Raw genomic sequence first — 18,920 nt, 5'->3', positions numbered from 1 at the left:
ATTTCTTTGAGGGTGCTATTTATGTCTTTCTTAAAGTCCTGTATCATCATCATAAGAAGTGATTTTATGTCTGAATCTTGCTTTTCCAGTGTGATGGTGTGTCCAGGACTTGCTGTGGTGGGAGTATCGGGTTCTGATGGTACCAAGTAACCTTGGTTTGTGTTGCTTATATTCTTACACTTGCCCCGCATCATCTGGTTATTTCTAGTGCTACCTGCCCTTGCTAAATCTGACTGGAGCCTGTCCTTCCTGTTTCTAAATAGCTTCTAAGTGCTAGCTATATTTTATAAAGTGTAGCATGATAGGAGATGAAACCTGAAGCTGACTTCTGGCCTTGGCATACAGTGGCACACACATGCTTATACAGGACACACACATGCACACACAAATGCATGCACATGCACATACATAAATGCACGCACACACACACACACACACACACACACACACACACACACACACAGAGTGAGACACCTCTCCACAGCCTTCATAGAGAACATGAACACTGCTCTGATGGACTGTTACTCTCCCCCATTTTTGTGATAGTTATTTTCTATGTCAAGTCATACATTGTTCCCAATAAAATAAGAGGCTGTGAGGTGTGAGTTTTGAAGATGGGGTAATTAAGGGGCTACTGTGAAGACACAGGCAGACAGAGGGGAGCCAGGTGGGCGTTTCAAATACCTGCAATAGCGAGACACTATCGTGACACTGGGTGTGAAAATCGGAAGTCTAGGGAGTGGTAAGATGGCTCAGCAGTTAAGAGCACTAACTGCTCTTCTGAAGGTCCTGAGTTCAAATCCCAGCAACCACATGGTGGCTCACAACCATCCATAATGAGATCTGATGCCCTCTCCTGGTATGTCTAAAGACAGCTACAGTATACTTACATATAATAATAAATAAATCTTTAAAAATAAAAACCAGAAGTCTAGGAGAACTGGAGGTGTGCAGAGCATCTTTGCAGAGGCCCTGCTAGGGAGATGCAGCCACCCTGAGAGCATGGTGCAAGGTGCGCCTGCAGCGTGGCAGGGCTGCCCTGCTCTCTCCTCCCGTCCTCTGATCTCCTGTACCATCTCCAACTGGCATGACCCAATGGGTAGAGGACCTCAGGGACAACTGCAGAGGTCAGCTCCTAGGTCACTGAGGACAGAAGCTGGGCCAGTGGAGCAGGAGGGAGCCAGTACGAGCCCGTTTTAGTTGGTGAGTCTCATTCACTGAAGAGCTGTTTGCCGCCGACTTCTTCCAGCTCACAACACTGCAGTCAATGCTAAGGCTGGCTGTTCCTTGACTTCAGCCAGCCCCCTTGCTTTCCTACTCACTGCATGCCTCTCTTCTGTTTTTTTTACATCCCTTGCATTTGAATTCTAACCAAGAAAATCTGATGATGTGCCCTTCCTGCACTAGATAAGGTATTCCCAGATCAAGCTGTGAAGCGTGCCTTTGAGTGAGGAGCTAGATCTTATTAATGAGCATCAAGGTTGGTCTATGACAGTCAGAGAGTGTCAATGTGGGCTGGTGAGTAGTGGATGCCACAGAGGAGATAGACCGGAAGCTATCTTAATGGTACAGTATATTGTCACCCTTCCCTTTACCCCACTGGTTACAACCTCAGAGGTGAAGGATAGCTGATAGGCCCCATGAGGGGAACCCAGGATGAGTCCTGGAAACCACCAGCTTCCAGTCCTAGAACATGGCATGTCTGCAGCTCTGCTGCAGGGTTAGCTGCGTATCAGCTCTGTCCCTGACGCTATGCTTAGACTGTGCTCTTTGAGCGGCTATGGCTCTGCTGCAGACCAGAATATCCAGGGTCCATTTAAACGCATACAAAATACGTACATCTTCCAGTGAGACTTCTGATGGGAGGCAGAAGGGCTCGTGCTTTTCGATCCTAAAGCGTTCTGTAAAGCACACAGATAGAAACGGAGTGTTTTCTAGCATTTTGGATTATGTTAAATGTTGAATTTACAAAAGATGGCGGAAATTTTGGCTGTCGGTAGAATTTAGGTTCTGCAGGCAAGCCACCTCTATGTCTAGTTCCCCACTCAACAGGACTTTCTTTTTAAAAGCAACAAAAAATATCTAGTTTTGTTTTATGTGTATGAGTGTTTGCTTACGCACGCATATGTGCACCACATGCATACAGTGCCTGTGGCAGCCAGAAGAGGGTATCAATTGGAATTACAGATGTGAGCCACCATGTGGATGCTGGGAAACAAGAGTCCTCTGCAGGAGAAGCAGGTGCTCTTAACCTGTAGGCCTCCTCTCCAGCCCCAGCAGGACTTCATTTCTAAGTATAACAGTGTTGAGTAAACTTGTATTTTGGTATATTGTAATATGGGTATTGCTGACAGCATACCTGATTTCAAAAGACTGAATGAATGTATGAATATATGACCTACTGAAAATTAATGTTCTTGGTGCTTCAGTTTCTCTGTCTGTATAGCATATATGGTTGTGTGTGTGTGTGTGTGTGTGTGTGTGAGAGAGAGAGAGAGAGAGAGAGAGAGAAAGAGAAAGAGAGGTGGTGATTAAATGAGCTGAAGATGAAGTCCTTAGAATAGTGCCTCTAATGAATGTTACATTTTATTATTATATATCTCATTGATGTGTCAGAATTCCACTAGGTAAAATGTGAAAAGCATTTGGAATAATCACTGCCCCCAATTTAGTCCTTTAAGCTATAGACTGGAAGTCATTTTGTTGCAGTGTGTCTATGTGGAGTGCTGGGGATCCAATATGCTGCCCTGAGCATTTGAGCATAATGCTCTGCCACTGAGCTATGCCCCCAGTCCCAGTAGGCTGCATTTGTTGTTTTCTCCAACAGGTGGGGGAGGAGGCCTGCACCTCTCCTGGATTCCCCCATAGGCTGCTCACAGTGTTTCCCACCTGTGTTGTTGGTTAGATTCTGCTTTCCATCCTAAAATTTACAGGCAAGACTGAGCCGTCTCACTGCTTGAGACTATAAAATGAAAAATGGCTGGGGCTGGAAAGACGATTCAGCAGTTAAGAGCACTGGCTGTTCTTCCAGAGGGCCTGAGTTCAATTCCCAGGAACCACATGGTGGCTCACAGCCATCTGTTATGGGATCCAATGCCCTACTTCTGGTGTGTCTGAAGATAGCAACGGTGTACTCATAAACATAAAATAAATAAGTGAATCTTAAAAAAAAAATGAAAGATTGCCATAGCACAGCAAGATCCAGGGTCTCGATGTCCATTAATGAGAGGTCTGTAGCAGGTGGGTTGGGGCTACTGGTGTGAGGACAGCTGCCTCTGCTCATCATCAGTTTCCCAAGCGCAGCTGGAAACAGAGCTGGCGGTGAGGCTGGGTGTGAAAGTCCCCTTATCTGGAAGCTATTTGCAGCATTGGAGATGAATGATGTCAAATGAGACTTGGGACAGCTCCCTTTCACACCACTCTCTGTAAGATTTTTGCCTGGTTTCAAATGTCAATTTCATACCCATGATTGAAAGTGAAATTCTACCTACCACCATGAAGAACTGTTGCTTGGAAAGAAGTTTTATCCAAAGGATGACTCATTCCAGTAGAGTCTAACTAGATTCCTTCTTGAGGAAAAATAAAATAAAATAAAATCCAGATGTTTGGGAAGGGAGAAAAAAAAGAAAATAAACATCAACTTACCACTTCTGGTTTTTGGTTTGCCTTACATGAGACATGTCTTTTTCTACCTTAAACCATTTGGCCTGTACCTTGGGAATTTTTGATAACTGTAGAATAGACAGCAAATGATGACTTATTTCAGGAATTGCTACAGTGCATTGAGAGTTTTCAGTCATTGCTTTGTGTCATCTGTCATCCCTAGATCTTCATAAGTGTCTTTGCAGGTACTTGGTCATGTTAGCTGCACCACAAAGTCCCCAGTATGAGCACTTGTCTCTCATGTTAGCTACTAGGATGCACAGTTATTTCTGAAATCTGGCTCACACGTTTATATTTTGTGGCAAAATTTTGTGAAGCACCCAGTTTATGTAGCTAGTCAATGGGCAGACATTCTATTAGACTTCTGATGAATGGGACACATAGCTCACTCTTGGAGTTTAAAATCTATTGGAGCCTAACTTACAGGTGCATATGCCTTTGATGGGATTTCTTTGTTTCATTTGTTATTACTTCATATATGAAAATCCTAAATATATTGAGCCCTTTCCTTGGTGAGAAGTTAAATTTATCCACTTCTCAAAAATCAAAATCACTTGGAAACTTTCTTTTTAAAACTTTGCCTAAGATATTTTCATAGTGTTTGTGGTAGTTTCTCCCAACTCAAGATCCTGTTTGGAAGCCTCTGGCTCAACCAGCTGCTTTATCCACTTCAGGGAAGGCTGATTGGTTATTCTGTGTGATGGAACTTCTGTTTATACACCATTCCACTTTGTGTAGCGTTTACCTTCATTATCAGCTGACTGGGTTCTGCTCAGCTCACTGTGTGCCCTGACCTGCGAATAGACTGGTTGTCCTGTCACAGCTGTGGTCATTGTTACCATCTTGCCCTCTGCTGAATCACAGTTGCTGTTCCTGCAGCTGTGTGCATCAGTGGGAGAAAAGGTACAGCCCAGAAGATTAAAAAGACGCTCCCTCCCCATCCCAACAGCCAGTGCTGTCTAGTACATTCGCATTTTAGTTATCTGTATCACTACTTGACAGGGATATGCCGAGGTCTTCTAGCATCTCCGAGACTTTGTTTCAACAATTGTCCTTGGATGGGAAGTGGCTATAAACATAGTATAGTATAGTATAGCATAGTATAGCATAGCATAGCATAGCATAGCATAGTCAATATAATGTAATATAATGCGATGTAATCCTACAAAGGTTCCCTTCATTTCCATGTTTCCATTCTTGTCTTGTTAGAAGGCTCTTAGGATCTGACAGGGCCTTTATATCGCAACCCAAGACAACCAGTTTTGCTTGGATCTTTGCCTCAGTAACTGCTTTTCTAAAGTATTTGTGATTCATTTCAACATGGCATGTGGCAAGCACTCTTCTAGTTATCCTCCTCTCCAAATTAAAAATGGGAAAAGTTTGCTCTGCTTAAAATGTGGATGCATGTTCCAAAAGCACAACTTCAACCTTGAAAAGAACATTAAGTGCTTAAAAAAAAAAGCAACAAATGCACATGAAGGCCTCTCTCCTAAAAGGTTGCTTTTCTATTTTGGGTGGCATCATGGGTAATCTTAAAAAACAAAACAAAACAAAACAAAAACAATGTGATGGGAAGTTACACTGCCTCCTACTTGCAGTCTAGCCTTCAGAGTATTAATTAACACTTCAATTAGAGATTCTCAGCTGCCTCTGGGGGTTGTCCAGAGGATCAAAGGAGAGTACCAAGTAGAGAGACCTTGCAAATGGTGGACACCCTGATCCATCGTCATTTCCACCAGGCTTCTCAGTGCCTTGCATCTGTGTGTCACACACTGATAAGTACTCTACATTAATGATAATAAACATTATTAATTAAATCAGACCTTGGAGGTGTTTGGATGGGTTGAACAGAGGTTTGTATTTTTGACTTTTTTTTCTTTTTTGTTTTTTTTAAGAAGACAGGGTTAGCTGAGGAGCCTCTTCTGTCAGACAAAATGGAGAGGAGAAGGAAAGCTCAGCTACTCTAAAGCCTTTAGACTCCAATTTGCAAATAAAGAGAGAGAATTAATTAAAAACAATCATTAAGTCATTGAAAGAGCTGGGGAGACAACCTACTTAGCAGTGCTTTCAGCTAGCTCCTGTGCAATTAGTTTCTGTGTGATTTAGGGAGGCATGCCTCATTAAAACTGCACTTCAGACAGCCTGTCAACCATGGTGTGCTCGCCTTTCAAAGACCTGGGCTTGGTCCTACAACCCTGAAAATACCAGATCATTAAATACATGGAGCTGATGTCCGCTGGCCTCAGGACTGTGGGAGGACTCTCCTTTATACCTGCTGATTTGTATGGTTGCTGCCATTTCCTGTCTCTCTGTTAATCTACTGGACATTTACCGATAGCCACTGATGACCTGATACTTAATTACTCAAATGAAATATTTTTTTCCAACATCAAGGTACAGAGATAAATCTTGCTTTCTACATTATACAGAAATCAGACTTCTCTCTTGATGTGTGGTAATCCTAGTTGGAGCCAAACACTGGCAATGCAGATTTAACAAGGCGTCTAATAGTGGCATCTATTGTGTATTATATTCCATTTGTTGGGTAAGGCAACACTAAACTGTTTGACTTACAGTAGTGGACACAGGTTACTGTGGTAAAGCTACAAAGATGCTGACAGTCATCAAGTCAGAATCTGTGGTTTAAACCTGGTACCCAGCACAGGTTGAGGGTCTGAGTTCACCTTTAGGCTTGAGGATGCACCGCATGTCAACAATCTGTGGTTTAAACCTGGTACCCAGCACAGGTTGAGGGCCTGAGTTCACCTTTAGGCTTGAGGGCGCACCACATGTCAACAATCTGTGGTTTAAACCTGGTACCCAGCACAGGTTGAGGGTCTGAGTTCACCTTTAGGCTTGAGGATGCACCACATGTCAACAATCTGTGGTTTAAACCTGGTACCCAGCACAGGTTGAGGGTCTGAGTTCACCTTTAGGCTTGAGGACGCACCACATGTCAGTGTCATTGAACATCACAGGAATGGTTACCCGTAGCATGTTGTTTTTACTGTGGTCCTCGATTGCTCATCATTGGCAGATAACAAGACCGAGCTGGACTATGCTGTTGGCCTGCTTAACCTGACTCTACAATTTGGATTTTTATTTGCACGTTATCATTCAGATATGTATGGCTCTCTTTAAGAAGAAGATGGTTCCTAGGCTCCATAAAACATGGTTCTTGAGCATTGTGGCTCTGAGTCAGATTGTTGAACTCAAATCTCTGCAGCTTTAGGAAAGCATGGTAGAACCATGGAGACAGTGAGCATCTCTAAGAGACAATTGCTCTATCTTTTAGATGGGTTCAGAACATCAACAAAGGCTAGCTGTAAAATATTTAATGTGAGTCTTTAAATATATTATATATATATATATATATATATATATATATATATATATATATACATATGCTATATTGCTTGTCCATACACATAAAATAAGTAGTAATAATTTCTCATTGTTGGTAGAGGTCTACTGGGTGATACATCTAGGGATCAAATGAGAAACTGGTGTATGATTGAAAAATAAGATCTGGAGTGCACTTCTGAACCAGCCTGTTGGCCTTCTCAGACCTCTAAACAACTGGGTCAATGCTGTCACAGTCTGAATATTAAAAGCACCCTCCCAGACTCCTGCTGAATAGTTGGTTTCCAGCCAGTAGTGCTAAAGTGAGGAAACTTTAGGATTTGGGGCTTTGGTAGAGGAAGTAAGTGACTGAAGGCAGGTCCTTGGTGGTCTCTTCCCTGGGCCTTTTTCTTTGTCTCTCTTAGGAACAATTTTTGGAAAGATTTAGAAGCACTGAGGATTCATAAAGAAACGTTTTTCCAAGTTGTGTTTAATACAGAGGATAGTCGGCCAAGTGTAGTGTTTTCAGAAACATCTTATCTTTTGCAATGTGGACAACTGACAAATTGGGGCTGATGCACACCCCCAGTTCTCTAGTCACTACACAGCTAGGTATTTGTGCCAAGTTTGTGGTTTGTTTGTTTGTTTGTATGTTTGTTTTTATGCTTTTTCTCTTCACAGGAGTATAAGCCCTAGGAGTCAGGCACTTAGTGTCAGTCTGATAGTACCTGCAGCCTCAGGAGCTAGAATGAGACCTGGGCTGTAGTGGATGATTATTAAGTATCTGTAGGTACAGAATCATATGGTTTTTAGTTGGCGATAAGGGCATACTCAGTGCACTACATTGTTAGAAAGCAGTCACTAGAGGAACATCAGGTTCTCTTCGATTAGGTTCATTAACAGTTTTGTTGTTTAGGAGAAGTCAGAAAGTGTGCTAATTGTATCTATCGATAGCAGAACTTGGAAGATGTATCTAATGTCATGAAATAAAATTTAAAATCATCTCAACTCAAGGCAAGGAGAGTAAATGAAGAGGCAAATTTGGAATGCCTATGTTTAGATTTAAATCTGTTTCTCAGATTGAATGTAACAGCCAAGAAAAAACAAAACAGGAGCAGACCAGTGTACAAGACTTGGATTTATTGGCTATGTGCTGATCTGAGCCCCCCAGAACTATATCCTTGTAGAACACCTCGGTTGTACATGGAAACCTCCTGGGGATGTAGCAAATTAACAAGCAAAACATACTGATGCTTGGGCCTCACCCTTGGGGGCTTTGATTCTGCTTTGTTTTGGAAGGAACTGTTTTATTTCATATTGTGCTCTCTGCTTTGGTCCCTAAGCAGATCTAACACAGAGCCTGGGACAGGAGGTTCTGCCCTGGGTGTAAACCCAGCATCCCAAATCTTTTCTTGCCTAGGATGTGGCACATCCACTTGACCCCCAGTCATTCTTCCTTCACTAATTTTCTCTTCTTCTCTTGAGCGTACTTTTCTATATGCATTGTGTGTTGTTTTCCATCTTTGTGAAGTCCCCATCCTATAAGCAATAGTCCTGCACAGTCCCTTTACTGACAAAAGAATTGCCCAGCCCTATGGTTTCCATTTCCTCTATTGGACCTCACTTCTCTCAGAGTTTCACCCTCCATTACTCTAACAAATTCTTTCTTCAGGGTTCTCTGTGACCTCTGCGTTCCTAGAACGCAGTAAGTTTAACTTACTGGCTATAGTGGTTTGAATGAGGATGTATTGGACTAGTTCTTTCCCAGCTGAAAGAACTGTTTGGGAAGGATTAGGAGTGATAGTCATATTGGAGGATCTGTGACACTAAGCTGTAAGGTTTCAAAAGACTTGAGCCATTCCAGTGTGCCACCTTGTTTCTGCCATGTGGTTGTTGATCAAGATGTGAGCCTTCAGTGGATTCTTAGAAACCATAAGCCCCAAATAAACTCTTTATTCTAGAAGTTGCCTAGGCTATGGTGTCCTTTCAGAGCCATGGCAGAGTGACTAGGGCAATGCTTAAGACCCAGCTTGAGAGTTTAACAAGCCTAAATAGTACTTATTCCAATTAGCTGTAGGGTCCCTCTGAGGTTCATTCTCATCTACAAAATGAAGGCCCTAATTTCAGGCTCAGGATCTGGAAGAGGTTGTCCATGGATTAGTTCATTTCTCTGAATGAGGAGGAGTTAACTCTGAGAGGGTTTTGTAAGATTGCCTTCCAGTCAGATCCCAGCAGCTTATCATCTAAAACACAGCCCAGACTGACTACCAGTGTTGCAAGCGCAGAGCGTTTTAACAACTATTTAGGCATGAAACACACAGGAACATCCTACTTGAAACCATTGCTGTCCTGTTATTTTTAGATCTGCCTTCTCTAACATGATTTCTTCTGGAAGTCACGGGAGAATAGGCTGCACTCAGAACACAGTCCAAACTCCAATCTAGCCTACCCACTCAGTCAGCCTCCGCTCCTGCCATCCGCTTCTAAACTCCTCTAGACAACCAAGCCCTGGCAGTCACAGTTTGAATGTTAAAAGCACCCTCCCAGGCTCATGCTGAATAACTGGTTCTCAGCCAGTGGCACTAAAAGTATGCAGACTTTAGGATTTGGGACCTTGCTAGAGGAAGCAGGTCATTGACAGCAGGTCTTTGGTAGCCTTTTCCTCTGGCTGCTTTCTTTGTCTCTCTCTACATCCAGTCCACCATGAGGTGAAAATTCTCCTCTACTGCCAGTCATTCCTATCATCATGATGTTCGCCCCATGAATATGGGGCTAAGCAATAGTGGACCGAACCTCTAAAATCATGTTCCACAATAAAAACATCCCCCATAAGTTGTATTTTGGAATAGGCTGTCCCACACATGGGCCTCTGTCTGAGAGGTTCCTGCTGCATAGACAGATACTCTCTAACTCTCAGCTAACCATTTTCCCCTCACGCTGCCTCAGAAACCATCATCTTCTGTAGATTCTTCTGCATCACATTACATCTCAGACCTGGATCCTCATCCTCATTTCTAACAATGAACACGTGTACATGTATATATGAATCTGCAGTTGCTCTCAGGGTTTAATATATGTTTTATATTGATACTTCTGTTTCTCTATCTAGGTTTTATGTTTTATGAGAACAGGACTTTACTCTTCTTATTGGCTGTACACTCCTGTGGCTTGGCGTAGTCAAATATTCAGATTGTTTTCTAAGTGGCTAGTAATGAATAAAGGCATAAATGGTAAAAAGAGAAAATAATGTTGGAGGGTAAGCAAGCCTGGGTCACAGAGAGTGGCAGGAGAGGACAATGGACAATGCTCATCCCTGTGATTACTAATCGGAAGTCCTTGGAATCAAAGGAAAAGGTCTGGGTCCATCAGGGAAGAACAGCTTTGGAACCATGTATTCGGTACCACCTCTCTGGGTACCCATTTTAGCACACGCATCAGGAGGAAGTCATCCTAGTTCTCTTGCACAGTGTAGAAAAACATTAATAATGCAGTTCAGAGTTTGCAATGTGAGTGATAAGGAAGCTAGAGTTTCTATCTTTAGCTCTAGCCACTCTCTAAGAGGCCCACCACCACTCTATCGAAATGTCGGCGTTTGGCTACCAGAGGCATTTCCACTTATTCATGCTGAGACTCAGGACACCCAGGAGTTCTTAGTGGACGCAAGGGAGAAGATTCAGCTGCTCAGCCCCTGGCCTTTGGAGTCAAATTCTGGCTCTGCAACTTGCTGAGTGCCAGCCTGGATGTGTGAACTTCTTTAAGTCTTTTTATTTAAAAACTAGGAATTGTCACTACTAAAGATGCTTCTACACAGTGAATTGGGCAACTCATGTAAGGGGCTTCGCTTGAGCTTGCAAGCAGTTAGTGGTCAACACTAATTCATCATTGCAAGGCCTTTCAAACACATTCAATTACCCTTTAGCCACCTTTATAGTCATAGAAACATGCACTATGCCAACAGGTGTATGCTTGGAAAACCAGAATTAGTTTTTAAAACCAGAAGCTATTGAAGGGATATCAGTGGCTTGAAGAATATTAAGAACTGAATAAGTAGGCCTTGGAAAGAATGGGTGTGAAGCATGAGAATTTATGAACCATCTTTCCAAGGTGCTGCTGTGACTGGTGGCTCACCTTCCTCTGCTCTTATTAGATGCAGATTAAATATCTGGAGAGACTCAGATGGCTTGCCTTGTGTTTGGGTTCATCCACAGTGAGCAGAGGAACATGGAGAGCCAGGGCAGACAGTTCTAGAAGGCCACATGCTGTCTAGAAAAAATTCTCTGAGGTGCATAGACCATCACCAGGGACCTAAGGACTTCTCACAAAGACTTCTCTTGACTTACTTTCAGCATCTTCCATGCCCACACTTAATTGCTTTTTATTATAACCTATTCCATGCCCACACTTAATTGCTTTTTATTATAACCTAGCATTATTTCCTTCCGCTTTTCCAAGGAACTTTCTTTTGGGTAACTGCTACAGGCTTGATTCACTTATACATTCATTTAGGCAATACATGCTGATGGGATTCTTAGCACTTATCAGTTTGTTTTCCAGAGACTGTTTTGCCTCAATGAATCAAAGAAATTCTTATGCCCTCAAGGATTTCCATCCTACTGAGGAGAGACAATCAACCAAAAATAAATATATAACATCACATGATTCAGGGGCTCATCATGTGGTGCCGGGGCTCAAAGTCAAATGCTGATGGAAAGCTTTAAGACAGAAAAGGGTGTTACCCTGTTTGTGAATCTGTCTTTCACCTATCCGGTTTTGATGACTTTGCTGGTTCATTTGTCTGCCATAAACAATTGTTGGGCCCTGCTAACTTAGGTCGAAGTCTACCATTGTTTCTATAGCCTTCTGAGTTTGGCATAAAATGCGGGACTCCCTTTGTCAGCAGGGCTTCTCCTTCTCCAGGGAGCTCGAAGCCCCCACACTCTATCTGTAGAATGTCATGTAGCCTTGGTGAAATGACAGGTTCAGCCTCCTCCCACCCACAATAAGAACCCATTCAGCAAGTGCCTGAGATTCCTGGAATGTCTCCCCATGCTAATGAGGCACATCAATACCTTAGCCTTCAGCTAATGACTTTTGCCTACTCTGGATATTCCTTCCCCCCCAAAAACTACATAACCCTTGATTCACCCCAAAAGTTGATCTGTCTCCCTGAAGCTGGTTCCAGAGTGCTAGCATTTCCATTTGTACTCATGGGCTGTCTGAAAGCCGTCCATCCACATTGCTCCCTTTGTCCTTGTGGGAGTGGCCAACGGCTCGGGAAGGAGGGAGAGCCAGAGCTAATGAACTCACTTTTCTCCTCAGCAGTGAGCATCATAATGTTCCCTAGATAAGATAGCTGTATGGTCTGGCTCCGGGGCGATGGCCTTTTTCCTTAATTGAGGTAGCCAAGTCCTCTCCAGAGTGGCCCACTGCAGGTGGGCTGGACAGAGAAGAGAACATCTGGGCCCTCCAAGAACTCTTTGGAGCATACTGGTTATCTAAAGAAGACATTTCTTTAATCTCATGCAGCCATCTCTGTTCTCTGGAATCAAGTTGGTTTCATTGTATTCATTTTTAAACTTTTTTTCCCCATAAATACTTTTTGGATTTTAGATCAACTGTAGGATATAAATAGGAAAAGTAACCATGCCTTGTGACTGAAGTCACAGAATAATGGCATTTGAATGAATCCCAGCTCTGGGAGGACCCAGCCCAGGTAAAAATGGTTAACAATGGCAATAACAGGTTTTGTTTTATTTTATTTGTAATGGAGATCAAACCCAAACCCTTGTGCATGCTAAGCGTGTGCTTGGTTACCAAGCTACGCCTGTAAGTCCAGAAATGTTTTTTTAAAGGCAAGTTAGAATCCTACTAAATCCTCTCTATCTATAGTTAATGCTCATGTTTACTAAATTTGAGAGAGCTAGATTAATCCTTTTCTAAGGACTTGGGCTAAAAGTAGAAAATGAGATGAGAAAATGCTTTGAAATGTCTTTATGTGCTAGCACGATGCCTCTGTGGGTAAAGTCGTCCTCTGCACAAACGGGACAGCCTGAGATCAATCCCTAGAACCCACAGGGAAAGAGAACCAAGTCCAGAAGTCGTGCTCTGCCCTTGTCATGTGCGCTGTGGCACATGTGCACTGTGCCCCCTGCACAGTCATTTTTAATTGAGATGAAAGAAAATTTGAGTACAATTATTAGATGCTTCTATGAAGCTGAGCAGAGTGGCTTGATTGTGTGATGCTCAGATGTGGTCCCTGCCTTCAGGACGTGTGCTTCCTCAATGACAGGACTGCCCTCGACACAGCTTTGGTTCTGGTAGCTGTGTTTGGGATGGTCAGCTGTGTTGTGAGTATATTTAGCTTATGCTAAATGCCCCGGGAGGACAAATATCATCTGTTTTCAGTTTAATTGTGTTTAGAGCATGGTACATTTTTTCCAGATGAATAAATATTAAGCTGTTCCCACTTCCTGAGAAAACTAGGGTTGAATTTGAAGCACAAGCTTCAAACATATCAAACATTTTAAATCACATGAAAATGAAATTTAAGGAGTGATGGGAAGTTTACAAGAACTTTTAGAAACATATTGCTCTGTGAAAATACCAGATTTTTGGATGATTTTTGTTAGATTTTGTTATACCAAAAAATACCAGACCAGAAATGATTCTCATCAGCATGAATGATTAGTACAGCTGACCGGGGGGTTAGAAATAGTGTCTAAGTGGTGTTATAACTACTCAATATCTTCTCACAACATTTAAAACTCTTCAAAGTTGTGTTTGATCCAGATGTTTGCAACTTCTATAGCTTCAGGAGCACACAAACATTGAAATTTGCATATTCAAATATAAAGTATTTTAAACATTATCACTATCATAAAAAACTTTACTTCAGGCTGCAGAAAAGATAAATTTAGCCAGCTGCATTTATTTGTTTCTTCATAAAGTATAAACTCCCCAATAGAGATTTTAAAGGAAAAGTTAAACCCAAATGGAAATAGATTTAGGACGATTGCATGCTCCACTTTGTCCACACTTGGTGGTCTTTCCATGATGGCTCCAAGATCAACCCCCTGCTAACAAATGTTCAAGACCTCAGACTTCCTCAAGCCACTCCTGCATTTTTTCTTCTTTATCCTCTTCCCTTCCCAGAGTCATGATGTAAAGTAGGAATACACATAGCAAACTGCTTTGAATGGGAAATGTCTCTCCTACCCCCAGGCGCATACATTTGAACACTTGGTGCCCAGTGCTGGCGCCATTTTGAGAGGTCATGTGAACTTTAGGACTGTGGTCCAGCCAGCATAAGCTGGTTGCTGTGGGTGGGCCTTGAAGGTGATAACTCGTTTAGTACTTGCCTGAGCTTTCTGCTTCCTGGTCATTCGAGATGTGGGCCAATGCCTCTCACACTTCCACCATCACAGGGGGCATCACCCCCAGCTCCCCTGGCTTCCCTGCTAGTGGACTGTATTCTTGGAAGCTATGAGGCAAAATAAATCCTTCCTCCATTAAGTTGCTTCTATTGGGCATTTGGTCATTGTAAATGGGTAAAGTAACCAACGCAAACTTAATTCCCTTTCTCACTGTGTTGCTGTAAAGAATAAAATAATATTTCCCACAGTTCTGGAGGCTGCAAAGCCTAAGACCAGGGTACTGGAGACGCTGGTGTCTGGTGAGGGCTACTGGTTTCCTTGAGTCACACTTGGAAGAAGAGACAAGGGAAGGGGGATTAAGTTTCCTGTGTGGTTTCTTTTATAAGGAGCCTTTATCATACTTAGGAGGGAAATGCTCTCATGATGTAATCATCCCTCAAAGGCTCCACCTCTCTGTACTATTGTATCAGACAGGAAACTTCACATACATCTGGAAGACTGAAAACATAGACATAGACTATAAAATTTCTCTTTATATACATGTACATGTAATACTTTTATATATAAATATTTGTATATATTGAATATGTGTGGTGTGTGTATGTGTGTGTGTATGTGTGTGTGTATGTGTGTGTACATTTGTGGAAATCAGAGGGCAGCCTATAGAAATTGGTTCTTTCTTATCCACCCAACCTTGCCCATTCTCCCATTAGTGGCAGAGACAAGAATGTCGAGTGTGTTTCATGTACAGTGCTATGTGAATAGATTTGAAGCTTCTGCAGAGGCTTAGAGAAAAGACAGAAATCTTATCAGCCAGCTTGGTTTTATGCAAGCTGTTGGGTCTGATGCTAGAGAAGAGCCCCATAGCAGGTCAGCTCATTCACTTGCCATTTTATCCTACCCCACCCCATAAATTCTTAAAGCCTGAAACAGAGCTGACTCCATATATTTTAAATGTATAAAACATTGTGGATATACTTCATTCATTTCCAAGTCCTAGCAATAAAATATTTTCAGAATGTCATTCTGAAAGTTAGGATATGTTTGAATGTCACCAAAGTAACTTTGAGTTGAAGGGACAATCTATAAAAAACTATCTAGTACTTTTTTTCAGTTCTTTGGAAAAAAATGCTTAGAGAGAAAAAATTTGCTTGGAGAGATCACTTTTCTTTAAGCCAAAGCTTTTCAATTATATCTCTTAAATGTATAGACTGTGAGTAAGAAAGTCACAAAAGTCTGTTTTAAAACAAAATTATTAGTTGGCTGAAACTAAACTAAAATAATAGCTGTCACTTCTGGAACACACAGAGGTTCAATCGTTTGCCCCACTGAAATACAATACCTCTGTTCTACAGTCAATGGGAAAATTGGTTCACTCTTTTGATAAAGCTCTGAGTTCTGTTTCATCTGAATTCAGTTCTCCATCAAGGCTTAGAAGAGTCTTTGGTGTGTTGATGGGGATGACAGTGGCAGCACCTGGCACATCAGCAAATCCACAAATGCACAGAAATTAGTAGTTATGTGTTCTAACATGTCAGTTGAGTTACCTTTTTATGCTGAAATATTACAATTGATGTTTTAAAAAAATCAGGAAGGACCTTTAGACCTAAAAACAATTGTATTGCCCTTGGGACTTTTATCCCCAATAAAGGTAGCATGGATGCTTATTAATTCAATGATGTCAGTTGGGGGTTTTAAAGCAGATCTTCCCGGAGGGCTTTGGCCTTCTCGATAGCTTTGGAATTATATTATAGAGATCAATTAGGTTGTCTAGACGGGTGGCCCCAGAGGTTTTAAAATGTGCTGTCTTTGAAGAGAGAGCGTAAACACCAGACATGTGTCCATTAGTGATGGGACCTGTAGACCACATCTGCCTCAAAGTTTTCTTCCTCAGACTCGCTGAGTTAGTCTTCTTCCAGGATGCTCACTTGGATCATTTCCTTCTTCTGAGATTCTCCTACCCTACTAATATTGTCAACCCTCTGTACTTGGTTATCTGCCTTGACCGTGGGATCTTGGGATGAAAAATAGGCTTATTTAACAAGATTTTTTACCCACTGAACCATCTACCATTCCTTATTGACTTAAAAAATGTATATTCATATATATACATATATGTGTGTGTATGTGTGTGTTTGTGTGTGTGTATATGTGTGTGTGCATGTGTATACATGTGTGTGTATATGTGTGTATGTATATATGTGTGTGTGTGTATATGCGTATTTGTGTGTGTGCGTGTGTATAAATGTGTGTGTGTGTGTATGTGTGTGTGTTTGTGTGTGTATATATATGTGTGTATGTATATATGTGTATATTTGTGTGTGTATGTATATGTGTGTGTATGCATGTATATATATATGTGTGTGTGTTTGTGTGTGTATATGTGTGTGTGTACGTGTGTATATATGTATGTGTGCATGTGTGTGTGTGCCTGTGTATATATGTTGTGTGTTTGTGTGTGTGTGTGTGCATATGTGTGTGTGCATGTGTGTGTATGTAATATGCACATGGAGTCCAGAGGACAACCTTGGATGCCATTCCTTAGCAGCCATTCACCTAGTTTTTGAGCCAGAGTCTCTTGTTTGGTCTGTAACTTACTGGTGAGCCAGAGTCTCTCGTTTGGCCTGTAACTCACTGGTGAGCCAGAGTCTCTCGTTTGGCCTGTAACTCACTGGTGAGCCAGAGTCTCTCATTTGGCCTGTAACTCACTGGTGAGCCAGAGTCTCTCGTTTGGCCTGTAACTCACTGGTGAGCCAGAGTCTCTCGTTTGGCCTGTAACTCACTGGTGAGCCAGAGTCTCTCGTTTGGCCTGTAACTCACTGGTGAGCCAGAGTCTCTCGTTTGGCCTGTAACTAACTCACTGGTGAGCCAGAGTCTCTCGTTTGGCTATAACTCACTGGTAAGTTAGGCTGGTCCTAACAAACCTCAGGGGCCTGCCTGTCTCTGCCTCTCCAGCACTAGTTTACAAATATGTGCCACCATGGCTTTTTAATGTGGATTCCTGACTTAGAACTTGGGTCCTCATGCTTGCGAGAAGACTCTAATGGACACGTGTCTGATGTTTAAGCCCTCTCCTCACAGACAGCACATTTTGATACCTCTGAGGCCACCCGTCTAGACAACCTAATAAACACCCATGCTACCTTTGTTGGCTCCTTACTGGCTGAGGCATCTGCCCAGGACTGTGGCCTGGCCCTCTTGTGCACATAGGTGGAAGGCAGCTCACTTGGATCACACCTTATTTTAAGACTCTTCTGCCTTGAGAGTCTAGTCAATTCTCTGGGCTTCATTCATGGGTTCCTGGGATAAAATCCAGCTCACCAGGCTTATTCAACAGGACTTCTCACCCACTGAACTATCTATCACTCTGTATTGACTTTAAAAAAAATGTGATATATATGTGTGTGTGTGTATGTGATGTATATATACATATATATAATACATATATATAATACACACACACACACACACACACACACACACACATATATTGTCCTTAGATGTCAGGAGCTGGCCATGAGAACCTCTCTACGCCAGTGTCCTTTCTCTTCAATGCTTTATGCCTTTCCAAGAAGCCTGTAAACATTAAGAAATCAATCCCAGACTCCCACATTATTGGCCTCCGTCTTTTGTACTATTCTGTTGTTCTGCAATCCTTTCCCAAAATGCATTAGTGGGTAAGCAAATCAAGCCTCCAGCAGCCCCTCTAACAAGGTGAGGATATGCCCTAGAAGGAGTTTTCACTCACTTCTGTTATGTGTGGGTGTATATATATATATATATATATATATATATATATATATATATGTTTCTTTCAGGTCACTTCAAATCTGGTCTTGTAAAGCCACCTGAAAGTGACAGCCACAAAGTAAGTGAGCATTTAGACTTCTCCTCTTAGCTCCACATGGGAACGTGGGTTTTGTTCAATGGCTTTCAAAAGAATCATTTTGTTCAAATATGTTATCAGTGCACAACAGCATAAGAGATGGGGATTTTATGTTTAAGAGAGACACTAAGCCATCCCTTTAAAATCAACAGAACCAATAAATGGACAGAGATAAATAAATAGACCTCAGGGTACACTCAGCAACCTCCCCTGCCATGTTAAGTTGGGTCATAGGCCAAGAGGTATTTCAAACGGTGCCAGGCAGATATGACAGCAGGTTCTGGCACTTACATGTATGTCTTGAGAATGTACAGGAGGATTAACTGACTCAGCAGTTTGAGATAGCAGCTCGTTGAGCCCTCTGGCCCCTATGGAGCGGCAATGAGGAGTAGTGGGAAGTGTACCAAATCTGGGTCTAGATGTTCAAGTGGTATCCCCGGCTCTACTACTTAGTGAATGTGCATATGCTGGCTCCTCTCTGTGATTTAGTTTTCTCATTCTTAAAATGGGTCTGATAGTACTGGCTTGCTTTGTGATATGATACCATTACTAACTGAGCTTGTATTTGTGCAAAGTGCTCTAGCAAGATCAAGTACATAGTAATCTCTTTTTAAAAATGCTAGTTGTGTATGTGTGTGTGTGTGTTCTGTTTTTTT

General features: G+C 42.1%; 1 protein-coding gene across 6 annotated transcripts in view; it reads left to right on the top strand.

The window, feature by feature from the left end:
• Ncald (neurocalcin delta) overlaps positions 1-18,920 on the top strand; it is a 449,041-nt gene that overhangs the window by 200,392 nt on the left and 229,729 nt on the right. The window lies entirely within an intron of this gene.

The sequence above is a fragment of the Mastomys coucha genome, unplaced genomic scaffold (assembly GCF_008632895.1).
Source record: "Mastomys coucha isolate ucsf_1 unplaced genomic scaffold, UCSF_Mcou_1 pScaffold7, whole genome shotgun sequence".
NCBI lineage: Eukaryota > Metazoa > Chordata > Mammalia > Rodentia > Muridae > Mastomys > Mastomys coucha.
The sequence above is the reverse complement of the archived record's forward strand: the minus strand, read 5'-3'. Positions and strand labels throughout refer to the sequence as shown.